Source organism: Paroedura picta, chromosome 2 (genome assembly GCF_049243985.1).
Source record: "Paroedura picta isolate Pp20150507F chromosome 2, Ppicta_v3.0, whole genome shotgun sequence".
NCBI classification, from domain to species: Eukaryota; Metazoa; Chordata; class Lepidosauria; order Squamata; family Gekkonidae; genus Paroedura; species Paroedura picta.
Genome location: NC_135370.1, coordinates 142624991 through 142650330, shown reverse-complemented (window position 1 = coordinate 142650330; position 25340 = coordinate 142624991). Strand labels below are relative to the sequence as shown.

Sequence of the window (25340 nt, the reverse complement as noted above, 5' to 3'; positions counted from 1 at the left end):
GATGGTGAACGAAGAGGATGGCAGAAAAACTGAAAGAATACATTTGTTTTCACTGTAGAAAATGGTGTGTGTGTGTGCTTTAAATTTGCCCTCTGCAACATCCATGATTGATTTGCAGTGATCCTACTTTCCCCCTGCAATATCCAGGAGTGGATATAAGTCACCATATTTGAAAAACTGGCTTTGAAAGCTCCCAGTATAAGTGTAGGGTGTAAACTGCACGGAGCTTTTATTCCAACCCCAGATCGATTCAGTCCCTGCCCTCTACACAGAATGCAATTTCCGTTTGGATTTGGGGCGATTTAAAATTTCCTTCTGCAGCAAGAAGGATTGATCTGGAGTGACCCTACCTTTATTGTGCGATATCTTAGAGTGCTTTTAAGCCTCAATATTTAAAGGCTGTTTTGAATCTGGGCTCTCCTCTGTGGTAGAGGACTCGTGATTGGCCACAGGTGGTCATGTGACAAACTTGCCTTAAGGGAGAAACCCCTAATTTCTCTCAACTTCTGTCAGTCCTGCATTTTTCTCGCTTCTCTGTCTTTTTCGATCCTCTCCCACCCCCCCCCCCTCCAAGAAAAGAAAGAGGCTCCCTGCTTGGCTTCTCCCCCCCTTTCAAGAAAAGAAAGAAAGAGGCTTGGCTCCCCCCCCCCCTTCTGAACTACCCTAACCACGTGCAGAACACTATCCTGTTTCAATGGGGAGGGGGGAATAGGAAGATCCGAGTTCAAAGTGATCTGAATTCAGTAGGATTGACAATGGAATAAACAAAGTAAGTGCAGACTCTGCCTAGATCTTCTGCGTTTTGCTGGATTAACTTCCTGCCCCATGCCTCCAAGGTTGACATAGCAAAGCAATCTTCCATGGGCATCAGTTCAAAGACTTCCTGGTTCCCGGTTGCAAGACTTCACTCCCAAGATTTATTTTTGCCCCCATTTTGGGCTCTGTTTTAAAGTGACTGTGCTCCAGAAGCCCACACTTCTCTCAGTAAAGATTTGCCTCATTCTCTGTGAGGCTGCTGCCGCCTCCCTCATCCCATCCTCATTCAGGAAAAGAGAGAAACAAGCAGCCTCATGCTGAACTTGGCTCCTCCCCTGGCTTGCTCTGTTTGTAATCAATACATATAGGTAATCACAGGAGCTGCAGAACACAACTTCTTTATTTGCAACCTTGCTCCAACTAACAGAGAAAAATGAAAGCAAAGAAAAAGAATTAATTGAGGGATGGAGTTTTCCTCCACTCCTAATCAGGCTTCAGTTAACTCTTTACTATCTAGTTTACTACACTCTGACTCAGAATCAAAAGTCAAGAAATAAAGCACTCTGCTTTAATGCCATCTGGACTTCACCCGACCCCCCCCCCCCGCTTATTAAGGAAAAGAAAAATAAAGTCTCCAGGTATTTCCCAACCCAGAGAAAATTAGTTGAAACTGTTATTAAAGACAGAATCATTAAGTTAATCAAGGAACAAAGCCTGTTGAGGGAAGTCTTGCTTTTGCAAGGTTTTGGAGTTCTTTGAGCAGATTAACAAAAAGCTGGATAAAAGTGATTCAGTAGGCATTTTATAATTGGGCTTCCAAAAGGTTTGTGACAAGATGCCACCTACATAAACTTAGCAGTCATGGAATTAGTGGATAGGCCATATCATGGGTTAAAAGCTGGTTAAATGACAGAGAGCATAACGAATACACTTGCCAATCCCCTTTTGTAGCTGACTGGCTACTGTGCAGGGGTAGTCTTGGAAGCAAGAATGGCCCTGGAAAGGATTGCACCTTCTAGTGCTCCCCTCTTGTGCTCCCCAGTAGAGGGGTGGGGGAAGGAGGAAAATATTGCTTGCTCATGATGGCAGCTCATGTGCCTTGCATAGGGCCAGGGCAGCCATCTCTTTCTCTGTGGTGGCTCTCTCACCTCAGAAGGGGCTAGGACAGTTGTCTTACCCAGTAAAGCTGTTTGGCTGCCAGCTTGCTGAAGAGGGGGCTGCAAGAGATGCCAAACATGGGATAAGGGTCACCCCTCACTTGGAGTCAGGGTGGCCCTGGTGTGGGAGAGACAGCCCTTCCAGGCCAGCATCCCACTAGGTTGTTTTTCAGTGACTTCAGTGGACAATCTGCTCCTGGGCACTGTCTGAAACAGTATGCTAGGCTAGATGGACCAATGGTCTGATCCAGCAGGGCTCTTCTGATGTTGTTATGTTAGTTATTTGACACATAGCTTACATTAGGATGATGACCATAATGTATTACATTCCTTATATTATTTTAATTAAGTAAAGCAGCAAGAAATTCAGATTCCTCAGGCAGAGAAGAAGATCCACATATGGAAATAGTCTTCCAAATGCATATCATTAGATCTGGCATTTCCAACCTTTTTGAACTTGTGGACGCCTGTTGAATTCTGACACAAAGTGGCAGGAATAACCACAGAATGACTGCCACAGGTACACCTTTTCAATGACTCCCTTTTCAAATGAGCTTTGATCAGTTGGTACTTAGTGGAGCAAAGAAGAGCACCAGTAATGACTATAAGTTTGTAGAACGTGATAGATCAGTTAAATTTAATTTTTTCAAATGTGTTTCCACTTCCTTACATATGTTACTTTATTTCCATGTTCATTTAGATCCTTCCATTATTTTGTTATGTTTTCTTGGGTGTATTTGTTCCCGATTATTTGAGCTATTTTTGTACGTTACAGCCATGCTTGCCCCATGCTTATTATCTGCAACTATGCTTTCACTCTGCTTTTGTACATTTTGTGTACTACATAAGAAGAAACATCCATGCAGAAAATGCACACTGTTCAAAGGCAGTGGGTGGGAATGTTGCTGTGCAGATCTCCTTGTATTAAAATTATTGGACAGTTTCCCAGTAGAGATTGTCAATCTGAGTATTTACATTTGTCAACATCAATATTCTTTTGTTTAAGACCTGCATATATAATGATGAATCTTGATTTTTTAAATTTTGATTTGCAGGAAACTTACTTTGTGATTGAAAAAAACCCACAAGGCAGTTTTTCTTTACATATTTCTACATAGAATTCTTGTTATTTCTATTCAGTTTCAGCTTGCTTTGAATTTTCCATAAACAGTTTATATGTTTATTTGTATGAAGTAAGTGAAAATTATTTTATAATTTGTTTATATTCAGGGAGTCTTGGTGCTTTTAAATAGAAAATTAATGTGTTGGTTTCACCAATAGGCGTTTTATAGCTGCTATTTCTTTTATAATAAAGTCCTTGAATTCACAAAGAAAAGCTGGTTTCCAGGCAGAGTATGATTTGAGGGGCAGCAGTAAAACTAAAAGATGAAGCTGGGTAGGGAGCTGTGAAAGTCTAGTTGAAATGTGAAATACTACTTGATGTACTAGATTAGTATGCATCAGCTCTGTGTTTGGTAAACTCCATGTAGAAACTTCTTCCACTTCTGAATAGCTTTGGTTGAATTGTACTTAGGACTGCCCGGGGAAAGAATTGGCAACTCTATTCAGAAATAATATGTGCTAGGACCAAAGAGAGGATAACAGCTGAAAACTGTATCACAAGAGAATGGCTAGTTCACTACAGGAAAGAAAATCTAAATAGATGCTAATACCAGCTCACATATACCTAGGATGGAGGCAAAGCAGATAGTTCAGACACATTTTAATCCATTCAAACAACAGCTTAAAGCTGATCACTGAAAAAGTGGATGATAAAAAGTAGAAACAAATGTCATAGACCCATTTTGCATGACGGCAGCTACTCTGCACTGCCACCATGCCATGTACACACAGGGGCGGAGCTCCGCCAGCTGTCCCAGAGCTACAGCCCCGTGCATGCAACTCAGAGCCGAAAGCACCAGGAGTGTAGGTAAGCAGCGGAAGCGGCTGGGGGGGAAGTGGGGGCAGGGGGTCCGCACTGCAGGATGGTGGGGAGCAGCATGCTGCTCTCTCACCATGGTGGGAGCAGAGCCAGCAGAGGCAAGAAGCGTCCCTGCAGGGACGCTATAGGTCGGGGGAGGACCTTCTGATTATGCATGGGGCTCAGTTGGTCTAGCCCTCGCCTGTGCCCTTGGGAATCCTGGGACTCCGGAAGAACCCGCGTTTCATTAATGTGGGTCTTCCAAGGGCCTGGGCTGGGACACGCCCGTGCTGGAAGTGGTGGCGTGCATTATCGGTGATTTTCCCCAACGCCCTGCCAGCGTCAGTGTGAGCGTCCTGGCCCGTGCATAATTGGTCAGTGTAGCACAAAAGAATCTTCCAGATTTTTTTTAGATCAAGGGACTTGGATTGGGATGGAGCATCAAAGAATCACCAAAGGAATAATGCAATGTATTGGTTCATGTCCACTTTCTTAGCTAGGGTTACCGCCTACCTAGAGAAGAAAGAATGCTTTTCCCTTTAATAGAGGCATATTAGGATGTGTGTTTGTTAACATCTGTGCCATGACCAAGTTCCACATGTTAAGCCTGTATTTAATGAACAGTACCAGGCATTTGGGCAACCCTTCACAGAGCTGAAATCTCTGACCTGGCTTGGCTATAACTGACTTTGGGAAACTTAGAGGCCTTTCCAATTTCACTATCTGTTTCTTTTTCCTTATTCTGCAGTGAACCCGAAGCATAAGAACATCAAATTATGTTCCATTTGAACTGTGCAGCTGATTGATTAATTTTGCAAGAAAAAGAACTCAAGGGCACTAAAGAACAGGTTGTTCAGTGTGCAATGCAAGTGATATTTATGAACACATAGTAGGTGTGCATAAAGAGTATGTTGTGTAAAGTGGTATTTTATTGAAGAATGTGATGTAGGTTGTCATGGAGATTAAAAGCTTTGAAGTGCTTTTCATTGGTGCTGGGCACAAGGATATTAGTTCTGGCACCCTGAATCATTCATTGTTGTAAAAATAATTGCATTTTTATCTGCACTGCAAGGGCTATTGAAGTAGGATAAATAAATGCAGACACATGAACACATCCAACTTGGAGGTAAACACTGTGCCCTTGCGACATGTCTTGAGTCAAAATTACGAGGCTGCAGCTTCCACCAACCATTCAAATGCTTGTTTTCCCTTGCATGGTCATTCAGGCCACTTACGAGATGTCATTACAAACTGTATAGAATTGGCCCTGGCTTCAAAAGGCAAACGCAAGCAAGAGGTATTGACAACTTGAACATTGCTTGTAAATATAAATGGGATGAGGGTTTTTTCTTTTGGAAGCAAAGGAAACAGCATTGAAAAGCGTGTGTTTTTGTCAGTAGAGCCTGATATAGTGTATTTGTATAACAACTCCAACCTCTCTTACAGCTCTGTATAAAAAGCAGAGCAATTTCTTGAACGATTAGGGGGGAAATTATATTGACAAGTTTACCTCTGTGAAAAGTTCTGCACTGTCTGTACAGGAACACTGATGTGTGGCAGAATTGCTTTGGGTAACCTCTTAACCAATAAATCAATGGTGAGCACTGCAACCTAAGCGGCATGCGGTCGCAACACAAAATAGACATCAAGTGAGTTTTCAAAACTGACTAGAAGTGATGGTGATTAGCTAGAATTATAGATATTTATATTTAAACTGACACCACAGAATACTTTTGAATCTTGACAGAGACGTGGAATGTTTAAATGCAGTAATTGTGGTTACAGGACCTCCTGGGATTAACCTTCTAGCGAGGTAGTGACATATTGCAAGGAAGGGAAGAAAAGATTTTAAAATATGGCAAAGACTAAAAATGAGATTAATTCTTGCATATAAAAAGGATATGGTGTTATAAATATTCCATAGTAATGTAACGAATTGAAAACACACTTTTTAAAGAAAAATTATCTGTCACTTATTTTGCTGTGCGGGGCTCAGTGTGTGCTCTCAGAAGTACATCCCATTGAGTTTCTGTAGGATCTAATCTTGAGCAGATGTGTGCCTCAGTAGATTTGCCTTAAGCAGATGGCCGAGGTTAGCCAGATCTCAGCTGCTGAGCAGTCAGCATGGTCAGTACTTGGATGGACCACCAAGGAAATCCAGGGTTGCTGCACAGATGCCGGCAGTGGCAAACCATCTCTCTTTGCCATTTCCTTTGAAATCTCAGTGGCAATGCCATAATTAGGCTATGCCTTGATTGTATTTTCTACCAGATTTGTTCAGAATTGGGCATGCTGAAGCCTCTGCCACTTTAGTTCACACTGATTGTGTTTGGTGAGCTGTTTGGATACGTCTGAACAAATTTGTTAGGTCCGAATGAATGTGAATGTTTCTGCTTTGTGTGATTAGACTTGTACCATTCCAGTGCCTTTTTGCTGCCCTCTCCCACTCATCTTTCCCCTCTGTTTACTGATGTCAGTCAAAGTATAGCATCCCCCTCCCAAGTTTCTGCCTGATAGTAGAAATGTGTAATGCCTCTTTACAAAAAAACATACCAAAAAACCCAACCTGGCCATCTTAGTAAGCAGTTCAGAGGTTGACACCTAGAACTGCATTGCAGCAAATGAACACTGAAGTTACCAGATCCTGTAGCTTAAGTCGCTGTTGCACAGGTATGGATTTCAACAATGACCATTATGTTGATCTGATCAGGAGAGTGCCCTTCAAGGCAAGTTTGCCTGGCAAGTTCATGTTGAAGTATTTGCATCCCTACATAGGCTTGCACTCATATCAAGCAATCCTTTGCAGAATTATTTCCATCTAATCTTGCTCATTTCAAAGGTTTAAACTGAAATAACTGCATAGGATTGCACTGCATTTCTATCAACTAGAAGACAATCATGTTTCCTATATTCAGACTGCATTCATGAATGAATAATATAAAATATATTGCAAATTTTTTCCACTCCACTTCTTGGTAGTGGGTTCACCTTATATGTGATAAGTTAACTGTGGAGTGAAACTGCATTCTTGTTCTGCAGTTTGGAAAAACATGGGGCATATATCTGCTGGGAAGTCTCTCTTTAGGGCGGGCTTTCTCAACCAGTGTTTCATGAAACCCTGGGATTTTTTGACAGCCCTGGAAGACTTTCCTGACTGGGTGATAGTTAATTAATTTTTAATATATTTAAAAAAATTGTTATACATTTATAGGATGATAAGACCATATATGGTCATGTCAACCTTCTTCCCCTGGAAGGCGTATACACAGCTATGCTTCCCAACCATGCTTCCCATGGCAGCACTTCTGGGGTTTATTGAACCCTGAAGAATGTTTCAGGGGTTTCTCGGTGGTCAAAGAAGTTGAAAAAGGCTGTTTTAGTGCCACTGTGTTGTGTTCCAAACATTATTTAAATACAAGATCTTATATTCAAAGTGACTCAAAGTTCTGGTGTTAAGATTGCCAGGTCCTTTCAGGCAGTGGGCAGTGGATGTGGAGTGAGCTTACTGGGACCTGGGAATTTCTTTGCAAGTTTCAGCAATGTGCCCACATGACTTCATATGTGATCTGGAAGTGACGTAGGCATGTCAAGGTGACACTCTAGTTTAGGGACAAAAATTCTATTGTAGAATTAGCTTCCAGCATAGAGCTTTTGCCCCTAAATCAATGAGGCACTCTGATGTCTCTGATGTGCCTATCACGTTGAAGTCACATGGGAACATCTCTGAAATGTTGGGTATTCCTTCCTTGGGGATAATCGCCACCTGAGAGAGGTGAGGCCTGACAGTGGGGAGCCCTCACTGTGTCCCCCCCCCTTTTTCTGGCATCCCTATCTGGGGTTGCTTCACAGATCATGTTGTGGCACCTTAAAAAACAAATATCTGTATTGTGACAAAATTGTGACTGTATTGTGAAGTCTGCAAGGGGAAACATATGGGGGAATGGTTTCAAGAACATCCTGACCTTTAAAGATCTTTACAGTCTCATTCCTGAAAGGCCGCCTTTCATCACATAAGCCATTATAGGTTTTGTTCTCTTTTTCCCCCTGAAAGGAAGCAAGATAGGTGACTACTCGGGCAAGAAAGTTTTCTGTGATGATCCCATTTTTATGGAATGGGTTGCAAGCTGAAGAGAAGACCACCTCTTCTCTAATACAATCCAGCTGGCAGCCTGAAGCTGTATTGTTTAGACAGGTCTTTTCCTGACTGGTTCTAATGGTGTTTAATTGTATTATTGTTTTAATATGTTGTATTTATGATCAGTTTTATTTTACTCATTTTATTGAAATCAGCTTTAGACAGTAGTACAGAATAGTAAATTAGTACAGAAATACATTAGGTAAATAAATAAATCAAATGTCCCATGGGTCAAGTGTTAAACACCTCCTCTTTCAGCACTACTATTACAATGTAATTATTCTTCTCTCACCTTAACTCCCCCAATAAAAACATAGGCTCAGTCACATACTATCTTATTTATTTATTATTGATTAAAATTGAAATTAATTAAAATTACCATGCCTTTCCTCAGTCTTCAAGGTGACATCATGCTTAGTCTAGCCCTTATAAAAACCACTAGGGCATGCCTAAGGGTACCTATTTTTCCCTACTTCTTCTTTCAAAACATCTCTAGATTGAATGCTTCATGTTGTCCTGATAATTTCTGGCCCAAAGAAGATACAAATCTTTTGGCCTTTTAAATATGGAGACATTGACTGTTTTGTGAGGTGCCAGTATTAAAATGATCTCATTTTTTATTGGGTGCGGTGACTCACAGTTTTACCGGAATCATAGGAGGAGAAAGCACACAGCCATAACTTCACATTTTATTGCCTTTTAAAACTTGTCACAGCCTTTACATTTTGTACAGTAAGTGTAGCTCCACTTGAATGTTTGATGCCTTGTTTTAGCATTGTTGAAATGATGTATGTAGGCGTTAAAAGCGTTTAGGAACATGGAAGTGTTTGGATGAGACTTTTGGTTTTCAGATGTGTCATAGTTTGAAGTCATTAGAGTCTTGATTCTTTCAGATTGCCTATTTTCTTCCCTCAGTTATAAAATACTGGCTGCAGTTTATTGGCTTCCTGCTTCCCTGGATTCCCTTGGGAAACCCCATTGACACTGACAGCAAACATGATGGGCTAAAATGAAGCTTTAAAACAACTTCCAGAGATTAGGTAGGTATTGTTTCATTTTGCCAGTGCACAGTTCACATACAGTCTGCTGCAGTCTATAAGCCCAATTCGGAATCAGAGGAAAGACGTGGCGACAGCTGAGCCATAGGATTGTCAGGAGTTGGAATCCTCATCATTACATAATATCCATGTCTAGCATGGTTCTACAAATTGAAGATGAGGATAATTTTGAATGGAACTGGATGTTATGGGAAGCACAGGACCACAATCCAAAATGTTCTCTCTGTGTTACATTTTCCATCCTAGCTTGCCTGTGAATCAACATCATTAAGCCTGGTGTTTATCAGTCAATGATTTGGTTCAGAGTTGAGAAAATGCTCAGTGTAATATTGTAGGAGCATGGGGTAAGTTGCACTACATGCTATGAGGGAATGGGGGACCCTGACACAGCACTGTATTTACCGCATGTAGTTAATAACACTGGCCTAATTTACAGGACTGATATAACAGTTATAGCGGCAATATATGTGAAGTGGTTTGGATAATGAAATGACAAGTAGTCCAGGATTACTTCCTCATAGAAGTTTTGCTCCAGCTTGGCTTTCAAACTGGAGTTTTTAAAAAACATCAATATGATGATGTCCCCTACTTTCTATGTTTTCCCATTTTACTTTGATCTTTCCCAAAGCTTATTTAATTTAATATTTTTAAAAGATTGCAGTTAATATGCATTTTCATACCATATGGAAAAGAAGGTACATATTTTTGTATGTCCTACCTACATAGAGACTATTTTCTTTATTCTAGTCATCTGTGGCTGCCAGTTATATTTGAAATGTTTTGTTTTAATGTTCACAGTCATGGGGGCCTGGAGTTGCCTGGACAGGGAGCATAGAAGTGTTATAAATAAACAACCTCCCCCCCCCCAGTGTTTTTCTAGGCTTTTAAAAATATCTGGCAATAATATATATCACTGTAGTGTTAGGCTGCAGTTATATGTCAAGATTTGAATCTAGTAGCACCATAATGACCGAAGATACCCAATCCCCCTTTATCAGTGATATGCCAGTTATTGCTTTTAAGCTACAGTGAGAGGCCATTTACCAAAAGTAATGGTGGCCATGGGGGAGGGGGCTGAATCAAGCAAAGTGTAGGAGAAACCACTGCATGCATCCTTTCTTGCTTTTGCGAATGCCTCTGTGTTTGCAGTGGTAATGGGAAGTGGGCCTATAAATAATCATTACTTTGTGGAAGCAACCTATGAAACATATCTGACTTGCTCAGAAATCATTTTCCATGCAGTATAGACCAGCAACCCTGCCATGGATAGCCCTGGCTAGCCTGATCTTGGGACTTAAGCAGGGTCAGTCCTGGTCAGTGTTTGGCTGAGAGACCACCAAGGAATAACAGGGTTTCTGCACAAAGGTAAAGGTAAAGGTAAAGGTATCCCCTGTGCAAGCACCGAGTCATGTCTGACCCTTGGGGTGACGCCCTCTAGCGTTTTCATGGCAGACTCAATACGGGGTGGTTTGCCAGTGCCTTCCCCAGTCATTACCGTTTTACCCCCCAGCAAGCTGGGTACTCATTTTACCGACCTCGGAAGGATGGAAGGCTGAGTCAACCTTGAGCCGGCTGCTGGGATTGAACTCCCAGCCTTATGCACAAAGGTAGGCAATTGAAAACCACCACTGAATGTCTCTTGCCTTAAAAACCCTACAGGGTCACCATAGGACAGCTGCAAATTGATTGTAAAAAAAGGAAAGGAAAGACAGGTAGGCAGGCAGGCCAAAAGGCCAGCAGACCCTATGAAAATGAATGGAAACAGGCCACGACTACATATGGGGCTATGTAGAAGAACTTTGTGCTAGATTATTCCTGTAATCTTTCCTGGCTTGCTCTATATATGTAGGAAATATTAAAGATTAAAGAAGAAAAAAAATGAAGTATTTGCTCAGCATGAGCACAAAATGAGCATTCAACACGAGGAATATGTCAGGGAACAACAGCACCTTATACTACACTGTGGAAAAAAATGGTAAAAAGTACAAGTGTTCACACCATATTGTAAAGTAAATTCTTTAGAAATTGCTCTGTTATCTCAGAGGTAGCAGACATACCATATGCTGTGTCTAGCAGTTGCTATGGTAACAACTCTTAAAAAATACAGGAGAAATTGTTGCCTAAAATCCCTGTGACTTATGGCCATATTCTACATGTTGGTTAGCATCCTGAGTTTCCTTTGTTGTCTCAACACATATTTCTTGTTCTGCTTAGAACATTGAAAACTTAAACCAGACAACTGGTGGAGGAAATACTGGTGTATTCCCTTGGTTTTCTCTGGTAGCCACAGTGAGGCTATTTTTTTGCATGATGGCTCCAAAAATGGCCTAGTGTGCCAATTATGGTCATCAGGCAGCCATCTGTTGGCTTTTCTCTGTGGGATGGGCTCCTTGAAGAGGTGAGGGGAGCCCCCTCATTCAAGATCTTCAAGAGGATGCAAGACCAATCTGCTTCCCAAGACTTTTAAGGGTGTCCGAAGCAGCAGGCATCTTTTAAGGATGTGATGATTTGGGGGTTGTTATTTCATTTTTGCTGGTAAACTAAAAATGTTTTTAGCTATTATTATAAACAGCCTTGAACCACAAGGACAGGAAGGAGAGAAATGTTGTAATAAATAAATAAGAATTTATGGCTAAAGCATTTTGTTACCTGTACTGACTCCATCATGGGGTGAGCTACCACACAAGTGCCTAAGAGTCCTCATGTGACATACAATGGCAAGGAAATGATCTCATTCAGAGAGAGCCATGTGGTTAATTGGTCTACACTACAGTCATAGAAAGAGCCTCTTGTGGCGCAGAGTGGTAAGGCAGCCGTCTGAAAGCTTTGCCCATGAGGCTGGGAGTTCGATCCCAGCAGCCGGCTCAAGGTTGACTCAGCCTTCCATCCTTCCGAGGTCGGTAAAATGAGTACCCAGCTTGCTGCTGGGGGGTAAACGGTAATGACTGGGGAAGGCACTGGCAAACCACCCCGTATTGAGTCTGCCATGAAAACGCTGGAGGGCGTCACCCCAAGGGTCAGACATGAATCGGTGCTTGCACAGGGGATACCTTTACCTTTACCTTTTACAGTCATAGAATCATAGAAGGAAGTCGATTCCATTGCTGAATTACTCTGTTAATATTTTTTTCCTGATATCTAGCCAATATCATTCTGTCCATAGATTAAACCCATTACTGCAGGTCCTATCCTCTGCTGCCAATAGAAACATTTTCCTGCCCTCCTCAAAGTGACAACCTTTCAAATACTTAAAGACAGCAATAATGTCCCCTTTCAACCACCTCTTCTTCATGCTGAACATTCCTAAATCCATCAGATTTTCCTCATAGGGTTTGGTCCCTAGATCATTCTTGTTGTTATCTTCTGAACTCTCTCAATTTTTTCCATGTCCTTTTTGAAGGCAGGCCTCCAGAACTGCACATAGTACTTTAGGTGGGGTCTGATCATTGTGGTATACAGTGGGACTATGACATCTTGTGATTTTGATGTGATACCTCTGTTGATATAGCCCAAGACTGCATTTGCCTTCATTACCGCCACATCAGACTGTCTGTTAATATTTAGCTTACAATTCACAAGTACTCCAAGATCACGTACACACACACTGCTACACAAAAATGTATCTTCTATCCAATATACATGTTTTTCATTTTTGTGACCCAGATGTAGAACTCCGCAGTTCTCCTTATAGAATTGCATCTTGTAATCATTTGCCCACTTTTCCTGCATGTTCAGATCAAATTGAACTCTATATCTTCTGGGGTGTCTGCTACACCTATCAATTTGGTGTCATCCACAAATTTAATGAGGCATTCTCTATCCCCTCATAAAAATGTTGAAAAGTACCCAGTACTGAGCTCTGTGGCACTCCGCTGCTCACCTCCCTTCACTAATAAAATATCATTGACAACCACACGTTGGGTGCGATTATCTAGCCAGTTCCCTTATCCACCTAACCATCCAAAAATCCAGTCTATAGTCCTCAAGGTGATGCATCAGAACATCATGGTGAATCTTGTCATTGACAACCATGCCTTGTCATTGACAAATATCTTTGACAACCACACTTTGGGTGCAATTATCTAGCCAGTTCCCTTATCCATCTAACCATCCAAAAATCCAGTTGATAGTCCTCCAGTTTATGCATCAGAACATCATGGTGAACCTTGTTAAAAGCCTTACGGAAATCTAGATAAACAACATCCACTGAATTTCCACAATCTAATAAGCCTGTCATTTGGTCAAAGAGGAAACCAGGTTGGTCTAGCAGGGCCTGTTAGAGACAAATCTGTGCTGACTTTCCCCAGATCATACGAAGATGTCATACACACAACAGCATATACCATCCAAGGAATTCAGTATGAAATATTAATCTCAACGGATTGTGGAACCATTATCTTAGGTTACCTACAAAGTAGTCTTCTTGCTAAATGGGAATGCCTTTTGTAGCAAACTGAGTGGGGAATTATTGTATGATGGATTTCTTTTAAATCATCTGTAACCCCAACCAAGATGGCCACTCTCACATCATGAAACAAGAGGGCAGGAGCCATGTCTCCAGTGTGAAATGTATAGAAGAACATGCAAAATTAGTAGTGAGCACAATAGGAGCATAACAAACTAAATAGGACAGAAAAACAGGGGGAAAATGTAATATGCTGATGATATTATTGTGAAAGCAGTAATAACAGTGTAATTTGTATATACATTCATAGGACTATGGAAAACAGAGCCAAAAATAGCATATATTGATAAGGAAAAAATTAACACCAGTTTGATAATGAATATGAACAAAGTTGGAAGGACTTATGAGGTTTGTAGGCTAAGCCACCATTACTTAGTCCCCTATTGAAGATCTCTCCTGCAATTTTCTACTTGTTAGCATTGTTATGGTTCAATATAGATTGATGGTTTGACTCATCTTGCAAATCAGCATCAAAGCTGAATGTGAAACTTGCCATTTTCTTTACTAAACCACAGATCAAAGCTGTGAAAACGTGTCTTTTAACCGGTCCACAATCTGGTTTTATGTACTGATCTGAATTAAAGACTACTCTTCTACTTCATACTTTGTCATGGCCAGTCAGCTTCTCTGCACACTACCTGGAGGCAACCTTAATAATGCATTAAAGGACACAAAATAAAGGAGCTCCCTGGCTGGTCTTGATTGACAAGGCTGCCTAACAGAGGCCTCGGACTATGAGCCCCTTTAGCCCTTCTCAAACTTTAAGTGCCTGTAAGACGGGGATGGCCAAATCATGGCTCTTCAGATGTCCATGGACTACAATTCCCATGAGTCCCTACCAGCATGCCATAGTATGGCCATCTTGCTGTTAGATGAGAAAAACAGATTTAGTCCAGATGGAACACAGCTAAAGCTAGCAACATCTCCCTATAGCCATTGCTAAAAAGAATACTGCCTATTGTAACACTTTGATGGTTCTCTGGTGTGCAGAGTTACACTCTTCCAATTCCATTGAAATCAATAGGCATAAGTCTGCTTAGGACACACTGCTACTTTTCTTTTGGTGGTCAGAATACTTGAGGCTTAAGGTGACTTTTAAATAATCTGTTTATAAATCAGCATATTGAACAAGTGTTAGCAGGAATGCAGACACCAGAACACACAGACAATAACAACTAAACTGCAACATCAATTGAGGAGTAATAGTTGCATTTGTGAATCTTTCTTTTCCTTTTTTTTTGAACTGTACTGTCCATTTCCCAATACAACCTGTTCCTTTGAGCTTCCTGTTATCTCTTCAGCCCTTGATCTGTTCCCATAAACTCTGCTGCTCCCTTGATTTATCACTGAGTAGCATCCATTGTTAGTGACTGAACCATCCCACTTCTCAAATAGAGACCTACAACAATAGGAAGGCAACTTCTTCCTTTTAAGAAGAAGCACTGTTGCAGAAAGTTGTCTGCAAAACTTGACAGACAGAACTTTAGCAACTGTAGTTTATTGCACTATTTTTTACTAGTGGATTTGCCTCACCACTGTTTTGCAGAAGCAAGAAACAAAGAATTATGCTAATTTAAAACATGTGGTAGATGGTACCTAGAAACAGTAAAGTTAATTTTAATACAACATTGAAAACTGTTGGAATTTGTTAGAAAGAGATATAAATGGGAGAAGCTGGATGATGATTACTTTATTCTTACTTGGTGATACAGTCAGAAATAAATTACTTCCTAACGTTACATTCAGGACTTCCTTACATCGATGATTTCCACTTTGAACCTGGCATTTCTGCTTGCTGCATGGAGAGTATCAGCTTGCAGGTGGTGACCTGCTGCTGAGTATACATCAAGGCACTGGTGTTCACAGCATATCTGATAGTTGGTGGAAATGAAATAATCTGTATTGACACATTTGGAAGTTTCGCATCTTTTTCTGCTTAACATGCTAACGTGATAATTGCTAGACTGATGATTTTTCCAGTGACACATCTCCCTTTGTCAATATTTAGACCTGTGTATAGAAAGCTTATCTAACACACCTGGCTAATTTTCACTTAATTTAAAAATAAATGGAACATGTTTAGCTTGCAGGGCTGGGAGAACAAAAAAGAAAAACGGATTTTCAAAAACAGTTTCTTTTTTTGTTCCTTCTTGAAACCTCTTTGTTCTGCAGTTACTGAGACAGGCTATAGAATGAATGTCAGGGAAATCTGGTGCAATCCAAAATTCTTTCTTATAGTGCAGACCTAATCAGAGTAATATCATTCTAAATCTGCTGAAGTCTTTGAAAGGTATAGCTCTGTTTAGGATTGCACTGTTACTTATTTTATGTCATGTAAAAAATCCTCATTCTTGTCAAAGGTTGCAAAAGCTTAATGTTACTTACAACAAATGCAGGGTCAGTTTTCATAGAATCATAGAATCATAGAGCTGGAAGGGGCCATATAGGCCATCTAGTCCAACCCCCTGCTCAACGCAGGATCAGCCCTGAGCATCCTAAAGCAGGATGCTTTTAATGATTTTAATGGTATTTATTCATAATTCTGCTGTTCCTAAGCGAATTCCAGAGACTTCAGGGAGGATTATAAATAAATGCTGTCCTTTATGGGCCATTGCTTTACATTTTCACTAGAACTAATGGCAAGCGATATTGTTTGAAATAAACAACAGCAGCAACCATATTTTAGGTCAGCATGACATGTACATCCTATCCAAAGAAAAGCTCAATAAAACATCATTATGTATCAAGAGGATGTCCCCCCCACACATAAAAAGAATCCCTGAATACAATAGTGCTTGCCTGTGGAAGAACTCCAAAAGTAATGGAGGGGGTTGGGGGGGGGAATAGTGGGCATTGCTTAGTTTTATGTCTACCTTCCCGGTGCAGCAATAACAAAGGAAGGCTCCTTCTAGATTCTTCAGGCATATATAGAAAAAATATATAGAAAATATAGGAAACTCTTCAGAATGTTGAACCCTTACAGAAGAAACCCTAGAAGGATGGCAGAGATTCATGGGCTCCCCTTTTAGATATCTTGCTTTGGTGTACTTGAGCCCCTGCCTATTCAGCTTGTATTCTGCTCACTCACCATGAGCAGGGAGCTGATTGTTTGACAGGTAAATTTGGGTTGCTTGAGCTGTTTTGCTACAATTATACACAGTACACCTGAAGGTTCCGCCCAACGTACCACACCTTGGCAACAGCTTAAATGAAAATGAATAAAAACAGTGATACAGAAATAAACACTGTAATATTTTAAAAAGAAATCTTACTATTTTGTCTGTGTCTGTTCAGTGTTAATGGCTGCTGATCTTTCTGAGTCTCTGGCAGTTTGGATATGCACAATGTTTCACAACCTGATTATGATGAAGAAGAGCTGGGTTTTTTTTTTATTCCTTGCATTTCACTTCCTGAAGGAGTCCCAAAGTGGCTTACAATTGCCAACCCTTCCCACACCAGACACCCTATGAGGCAGGCGAGGATCTGAGAGAACTGTGACTAGATCAAGCTAGCTGCATGTGGAGGAGTGGGGAATCAAACCAGATTAAGAGCATGCTGCTTTTAACCACTACCACACCATGCTGGCTCATGCAGCCATCCATGAGTCTGAAGGGAAGATGATTGCGCTTAGTGCATAGGTGCCAAGTGGCTGCATGCAGAAGGAAATTAAACTCCAGTCCTAGAACCACAGCTGAGTTGCTTGTCCACAGACTCTTGAACTGAGCTCTGAACAATGAAAGTGATCCAAGCCCCGGCTCCTACGGTGTTAGTGGCCGAAGTAAAAAGTATGTTTCCCTGACAAATATATTTGCTGCTAAATTCTCAGCATTCCTAATGATAAAGGTCTGAAGCCAAACCTTAGTGCTTTGATAAACACAATAGTTGGTTAGGTTTTTATTTTAGCATTACCCCCTATTCTAGATTCTGGGGATGAAAGAAATGATATCATCTAACTAAAATAAAAATATTAGGCCTTAGGCTGATTTAGCCCTATGGACGAATAGCAGTAAATCAGCTTAAACCCAAATCATTTTGTCTTGTCTGGGTCGTGGATTATGGTTGCATATCTTGATGGAAATGGAACTGATGAGAGCATGTCATGTGAGAAAGCCATGCTCTCTCTTAGTAGGCTAAGCCATTGACCATTGCATTGTGGAAAAATAAGCACATAATTAATACACAGTGTAAAACTGAACAGCTAACAGATGGATTAATTACAGACTGATTGTACGTCTGCATATGCGTGTGTGAGTGTGTCACTATTAATGGGAGACTATGGCAAAGTTATTTTGAGAAATGGATTTGATTTTTTGCAAAGCACTCAGGATATTTGCGGGGTTACTGAAAACTGTGCTTCCCAAATGCAAGTGTTAGCAAGCAGTGAATGATTTAGAGTGTGCCTAATTAAAAACAGATACCCATACATAAAGACACAATGAGGATAAACAAGTAGCAGAGACCAGATTTGTTTCTAATAAATGTGGAGGCAATCACAACACAATGCAAAGATTCCCAGCAGAAGGGGCAGAGGATCACACATGCAATAAAAGCAAACTATTTGAGAGAAATGTGTTTTCCTCAGCACAAATTGAAAAGGGAGACAAAAGCAAAATACATTAATGAGCATGCAGCTGTCAGATAAAGGCCTGATGATGAGGAAGAGGATGATGAACAGGCAGAAACAAACTTCGTGCTTGATTCTTCCCCGGAGCGTACAAAACAGGACTTTACAACAGATTGCTTTGTGACACTGGGAATAAATGAACAAAAATTGAATTTCAAAACAGATCCCAACGCTGAATGCAGCATAATCACACAGCCAGCGGAGACAAAAAGATTAGTGATTGCCCACTGTTAGCACTGCAAATTAGGCTTGTTTCACAAAACAAGCCCGTGTTACAAAGCTACGCTGGCATGTCTGCATGAGGACAGATGCCACTCAGAGTGGGAAATACGGCAAGGCAGGAAATTTCCTGTGCACTTAGGTTAAAGAGGAGTTTGCAAACATAGATAATCCACTGGGTTTAGAACCTGTCTGAATATGAGATGGGGATACAGAAACATAACCTTTCTAATTGCACATGATACTGAAACATAACATACAATAGCTATGATCCTATGCAGCGGCTGCGGGTCAGTGGAAGAACATGGTTTTCATTCAGAAGATTCCAGTCCCAAACCCCATGATCGCCAGTTAGAAGATCAAGTCATAAGTGATAGGAAAGACCATGCCTTGCTACCCTGAAGAGCTGCTGCTAGTCAGAGTAAAAATAATGAACCGGAAGGGGTGGGTCCCAGTGAAGAAACAAATATAGAACAACAAGATGCACTGGGAAACCAATATGGCAATAAAATATCCGAATGAGACTTATATAGAGTCATCATCTCTCTTCGGTTTCAGTAATTCTTTTTCAGTAATTCAATATGCCAGTCAGGGTAGACAATGCTGACCTTGGTAGGGCTGATTCAGCATAATATGTAGAATATGACCATGCAATTTCAATGCAACATCATGATCTATGATGCTGCACTTGTGATATACTGAAAAGGTCCAGCCTTAGAAGCATATTCTGTTTTAAACTACAGATCTGGATTTGTGGTAACACCTATCAAACATTTACTGATGTTGAGCAAAGCAGGTACTAAGACTTGGCTCTCGCAATTGAGTTCCATTAGCCTCAAGATACAAATATTGATATTTAAGCCACACACAAGAACCCTTCTGTGTATATGTGTTTTCTGGATTTCCTCCAAACACCACCAGCTTGAGGGTCAACTACTTCATTTTCTTCCAGAAATGAAAAAGAAGAGTTGATTTTTATACTCCACATTTCACTACCCAACGAAGTCTCAAACGGACTTACAATTTCTTTCGGTTCCTCTCCCCACAACAGACATCCTGTGAGGTAGGTGAGGCTGAGAAAGCCCTGACAGGACTGCGCTGTGAGAACTGACCTATCAGGGCTGTGATGTGCTCAACGTCACCAGCTGGCTGCATGTGGAGGAGCAGGGAATTAAATCTGCCTTGCCAGATTAGAAGCCGTCACTGTTAACCACTTTACCATGCTGGCTCTCCTGCAGGTTTCTCCACTTTATGACAATAGCTATATTCCCCCTCCCCTATATTCCCCTAGCACATCATCTCATCCCTGTTTTTCTGATCTTGCACTTGTGTTTAGTTTAATGTGCACAAATTTGTTAGTTAACTTTAAATTGTTGTTCTCAATAAAAACTACTTTCATTTATTTTGGCCTGTTTCACTGGGAATTTTGAAGATTTACATTGGAGGAGACCCTGTTGATGCTTCTCCGGCTAGCTAAATCCCCCAACTCAATCTCATTTGGGTAACACTATATGGCTAGGAACATATCATCGGCATGAATGAATAGTACATAAAAGAAAACCTGTTATCCTGACACTAACTCGGAAGCTGGATATAATTACGTGCCTTGAAAGTGGAGAAAACCATACCCAATTGATACATGAGTTTGGCACTGGGTAGTAGGAGGCAGATCTGATGAAATTTGCATCCAGTTAGGAAACAGCCAAGGCAATTGAGAAATACTCCAATAATCTTTTTTTTTACTTTTTTTCATGAGAAAATAGAAAAGTACTATCCATTGGTAAGTTTGATAAACTGGTAACCTCCATTCCCCAGGAGTGCTAGATAATGAAACGTTGAATGTATAAATGTGGCTTTTAGTAGATTTTATCTCCGCCTTTGCAAATTTTGTTCATTTCTATACTCCTTTAGAAGAACATTATAATTGGCAGTACCAAATGCCTAAAGGACGAGTGTTATCTTTCATGTATAACAGTACTATCCATGTACAACTTCCGCAATCCATGTACAACTTCTAACAATAACTGCCTCCTCATGCTACCCATAGTGTATGGACTTTTCCAATTGAAGATAAACCATGGAAAGGGATGATGGCTGACCCATCAATATTTGTCAATCCATTCTTTCCCTAAAATTTGTCTTGTTGCAGGAAAATTAAATTGGCAAATATGAGGCAGCATAACCAGCTATCTCAGTTTTCTGGACTCAGTATTCTGAAAAATGTTACCAAGTGGAGGGACAATACTTTCTGGATGTAATATGTACTAACAATTGTTACAGACTTTTGATTTGCTGGACACTGTGGAATATTATTGTATTACTGATATTGTGTAGTAGCACCTCTCATCAGATTGTACAGAAATACTGTAAAATTAAGAATGCATTAATAGACACAAGCCAATCTTTATTTTATGGTCATTCAGACCAGGCATTAATAGACAGTTTATAGTCTCTCTTGCTCTCTCCTAAAATATATTTTCCTTAGGATCATAAATGAAGAATATGAGACAGTTTAAAGAACTTAGCTTGTGACAGTATGGATTACATCAGTGCTATTTTGTACAGAAATGTGTCCTGACACATATATAAATTCTCATGATTTCAGGCACCTTCCACCCAATAATATGCCCTTTTCTCACCTCAAAAGGTACATGCCTATAACTGCTGCCATTTTGTGTGAAAACATGTCCTGACACATAGTGTATATATACACATACACACGCACTCCCTGCTGCAACTTTAGGGGCATTACCCACAGCAGATGCTTCAGTAGAAATTCTAACTGCAACTGTCCCTATCACTTCTTTTGTCTCACTCCGAGTCTTTGATGGTGAAATATTTCTGTCAAATGTGATGTTTATTTTTCAAGCTAACATGCAGCACAGTTTTTGTAAAATGTGGCAAGAAAAGCTGGCCAAATGTGACTGGCAGTTCTCCAAAGAGATAAAGGAAAAACATTCTATTTGTGATGCCACAATCTGCAGTAACTGATGGATAGTTTGGCACAGGATTACTTATGCCTTACAAAAATGGTCTTGTTACACCTTTGGATTAGGCTGCATGAACAAATGTTAGTTATAGACAAGGAAACACCTGTGTTTAAATGACAGGGGCAGTTTCTTTACACAGGCAAATATTATCTTCAGAATTAGGACAAAGTCCTTAAAAAAAGAATTCTTAGTCAACAGAAGTAGTGGTCAGAATGACAGACAGGTGCATAGGGCCTAGAGATTCCTTAGATACCAGCTCTTCATAAAGTCTTCAGAGGCATCATTCCATGGTCACTGTAGTCTTTGAAGATGGTTGTGTGTATGTGTAAGCAGAGCTGCAGAAAATGTTCTGCATTATTTACCAGAAAGATATAAGAACTGAATTCCTCTTATACTTCAAGATCAGAACTGGGTCATTCATATCATAGCCAATTTTGATTCCTCGGAGGCAAGAATATTAGTAAAATGGTAACTTTCTGTACAGGAATAGCAGCAAAACTGTGACTGTTATGGTCAGGATCTTTTAAATTACTTTTTCTGTTTTAGCTGTTTATTCAGACAGTGATAATCTGTGGATTTTAACAAATGCCATGACTGATTAATTGAATTTATGACTGAAGTCCAATAATCTGTCTACTGGATCATATTCACTATTAATTGTCATTCAGTTCACAGTCAGAAAGGTTCAGACTTTGAACCAACCATATGAAGCAAAGCCTCACTTCATTTCAGGCAGTACACTAAACTTTTCTGAAGACATGGTCATAGGTGAACTTCCGACAGCTTGCTTGGCAATTTCCAACTCATCATCTCAGCTATACTTCAGAAAGCCAAAGACTGACTTTGCCATTAGCTAAGAAGCATTTTAAAATCTCATCATACTGGTGTGAATCATGGCTTTGGCAGACTGTAAATAATACAAGTTGTCAGCATCACAGGGAATATACTGTTTATGCACTGGAGGTTTCATGCCGAGCTGCAGGCTGGAGTTTTAGTCGTGGCAGGTTGCCCCACCTCTTCCTGCACCCACATGGGGGAGCATTTGGGCTGGTGCACCTCATTTGCCCCTGATTTGTGCTCCTGCACAGGAGCTGGGGCAGTGAAGTTCCCAGTGCATAAATGGTCTAAGAGTCACATCTCTTGGTACCTCAAATATCCTTTGACCTTCAGGAATCAGTGGTGTAGATAAATCTACCACTCCCTTGGTATCAGTTCAGATTCTCAGTCTCTCAATTCAGACATGTATTTTTCTAAGTACTTATAAGTAGAAGTAGCCTGGCAGCCTGAGAACTGCAGAGGCACATTAATCATGGCTCTTTTGTATGATTCTCACAACTCCTTAAACCTCTGATCATAAGTACCAGCTCAAGCTTTCAATTCCTTGTCTCCTTTACAATGTAGACCTCCCTGGACCATTATCAACATGTCACATTCATTTGATTCCATCATGTCCAACCAGATACATGTCCTGGAGAGTTTTGGTGTATGTGTGGAGGATCACTTGGGCATGAAATTGTGGCTGGGCAGGTAGTTGTGAGTTCCAGCACTGTGCAGGTGTTACCCAAATTGGATCCCTCAAAGGAAATTGTGGGAAATCATTAATATAGTAAGAGGCTGGGTAATGCAGGATCTTTTCTATCATTTTTATGAGGTCCATTCCTTGAGAGAAACCCTTCTTAAGTGAAGATGACAATTGAGCTTACACTCAAGGGGATTTATTTGGGGAAAATATTGGGGTACATTCAAAACACATACAAACAAAAACATTCACACTAAGTTCTACAGGGGAAAAGGTTAACAGACATATTGTACCTGTCTTGGATCCAAGCAGCAAAGTGGGAGATATGGTGTAAGTTTATCAAGCAGAACAATATCTTGGCTAAGTGTAATGTGTAATGGCCCTGTATTGTTTAATCAGGAAGGACTCTGGGAGCAGTACAATGGGTGACATTTAGGGGTAAGAGATGCTGCTGGGCACTAATTGCACTGGACAAAAGAGGCAAAAGAAGTTGCAATTAGTACCTGGAAGGGATATTCCTTTCTTGTTGATAGTCTAATGATCTTTGGCTGGGAGGGGTGATTTCAATAATGTGCACAATTAGCTCAGTCTGTTGGACAAGCAGGAAATGGAAGATGAAGTTCTAGTTCAGCTCAAACCAGTTGGAAATCTGGCCTGGCTTTTCTAAGCAGGAGAAAGAAATCTAGTGAAGGCAAAACAAGATGGAGACCCGGCCTGGCTTCCTAGGCTTGTTAAGGAGCCCTACTTATTCCATAGTCTCTGCCAAGCTGGTTTCTGGGTGTACCACCCTGTTCAGTGTCCATTCGTGGGTTTCTGTGTGTGAAGTTGTCTCTGTGTAAGGCACTTTTCCATTATGGGCCACATTTATGGTAACATAGGGGGTTGGACTAGATGACCCTGGAGGTTACTTCCAACTCTATGATTCTATGATCCTCATTTCCATTATAATACCTTGGTACTCTTCCCTGGTACTCCTTTACAACAGAAAGTTTGAACTGCCCTATGGCAGGCCATATTCTGAGCCTTGTATAACCTCTGCATGTGTGGATTCAATAGAGGTAATTCAGGAACATTATTTTCAAGATGATTTAAGTTAAACAAAAATTTTTAAACTCAAAACCCTCCAAAATACAAGACAATACATCAGTTTCCCCATTTTGATGTTAATATCTTAAGAATAATTGACAGATGTGTAATTAATTTATTAGTGTAATAATACTAATTTCAACTATAATAATTTGGTTTCCCCCCCTTTTTAAATTTCAGTGAACAACACCTGGTTGTAAAATATATATAATACTCTCTGAGTGTGTGTTCTGTAATATATCCTTGATCACTGAGGAAGGCTGTAGACGCCAAAAGGCATCTGGTTTATTGTGGTCCACAGCATATATTCTTCCACCAGGAATGCTTGTAAATAGTACAGTCTGAAATCTAGACTCTGAAAGGTTTTAATTGTATATTGGCACACTATATAATAAATATTTTATTTATTTTATTTCTCTACAGCACTGTCAGACACTCTGGATGAAGAAATATAGACTGTGGTGTTATCAGCATACCAATGAAGGCTTAAGCCACTGATCTTTTGTTATTAATTTAGAAGCACCTTTAGACCAATGCAGATCCTCTCTTTCAACCTCAATGCTTTAATAAACATAATTCTGCATTTGTTTAGTTTTTGAGTGACATCAAACCCACCCTAAATACAGTTGTTACTCTGACAGCTCAAATCTTGCGTATGTTCAGAAACATCATCTATAGCTCTTTTATAAAATCTTTTAAATAAATCTTTTAAATCTTCCAAATCCTCTAAAACTCTTTAAAGCTATTTGTCCTTTTGGAAAAAATAGTGTAATGATTCAAATTGTTTTAAATTAAAGATTTAATTCTTAATAACATTTTCTCCATACCTTTTTCTTGGATTCTATGATTTTTCAATCCTCTGTGGTCCTGCATGTACATAGATGTTCATACTTCCACTAATAACCCATAATCCAACACTTTTCGCAGTTCATATAATGTATATAATGCATTCAGAATGAAGGGGAGGAGGCTCAATTCTGCCATAAGAAAAAGTTGATACAGTCAAGATAATAGCACTAATCTCTGGTGCCACGCAGACGGCTCCGGCTCCGGCTCCGGCTCCGGCTCCGGCTCCGGCTCCGGCTCCGGCTCCGGCTCCGGCTCCGGCTCCGGCTCCGGCTCCGGCTCCGGCTCCGGCTCCGGCTCCGGCTCCGGCTCCGGCTCCAGCATCATATGTGTTCCTTGAATGTTGGATATAGATTTGAGTAGCGGAAACTGGCTATGCAGCAGAACTTTGCACCAATCTAAACACAGATAATTTCAGTGGATGAATTTAACTATGTTTAACTCCATCCTATTTTAATCAATGCAACTTAAAAGTGCTTGATTTGGACTAGATAATTTCCATTGTTTCTAGATTGGATTTGGCTGTCTCTAAATTACATTGGGGTTGGAGTAGATGGCCCTGGA

General features: G+C 40.4%; 1 long non-coding RNA gene across 1 annotated transcript; it reads left to right on the top strand.

Annotated features, from left to right (window-relative positions):
• The first annotated feature begins 4652 nt into the window (after positions 1 to 4652).
• On the top strand, positions 4653 to 24484 carry LOC143828815 (uncharacterized). Its single transcript, XR_013227898.1, has 3 exons — positions 4653 to 4727; positions 8885 to 9009; positions 24354 to 24484. It is a non-coding gene; the product is annotated as an uncharacterized LOC143828815 (long non-coding RNA).
• The last annotated feature ends 856 nt before the right edge of the window (positions 24485 to 25340 follow it).